This window comes from Borostomias antarcticus, assembly GCF_949987555.1.
Source record: "Borostomias antarcticus genome assembly, chromosome: 22".
NCBI lineage: Eukaryota > Metazoa > Chordata > Actinopteri > Stomiiformes > Stomiidae > Borostomias > Borostomias antarcticus.
Window position 1 is genome coordinate 13718844 of NC_140255.1, and position 705 is coordinate 13719548.

The window sequence follows — 705 nt, forward strand, 5'->3', positions numbered from 1 at the left end:
CTGTCAGTACAGCTCCCCCACCCTGTCAGTACAGCTCCCCCACACTGTCAGTACAGCTCCCCCACCCTGTCACTACAGCTCCCCCACCCTGTCACTACAGCTCCCCCACCCTGTCACTACAGCTCCCCCACCCTGTCAGTCCAGCTCCCCCACACAGTCAGTCCAGCTCCCCCACACAGTCAGTCCAGCTCCCCCACACTGTCCACACATGCTTCCTCCAGTTCCCCGCGCAGGTCCGCCCCGTTGCCACGGCTGCGGAATCAGGGCCCTTTGTTCTTTTTAAACGCCTTCAGATGGAGCTATGGGACAGCTAGAGCCGCCGCGGCAACCGCCACAGGCCTGGTGATTTGATTAGATGGAAACGATGGCTGAGCGACGACAGGTCCTGTTGACGGGGGATCTTACCTCATCCTAGTCTGAGTTCGAGGACTGGAGCGGCCAGAGGGGTGTTTTTACAGAATATCTAGTGACGTCCAGCAGTGTTAAGGAGTGTGACGTGGCGGCCTCACAGTACAGGCGACCGTGGCCCACCACACTCCGCAAACGATACTATCAGCGCGCTTTGATTTGGACAAGATAATGGTTATCTCTTCATTACAAACAGATGTGACACATCTGTTCCAAACAGACAGCTGCTGCTCAGAGCCTCTCCAGGCAAAAGGTTATCTTTTAATGGGTTGATGCGACCCCAAACAATGACCTCTT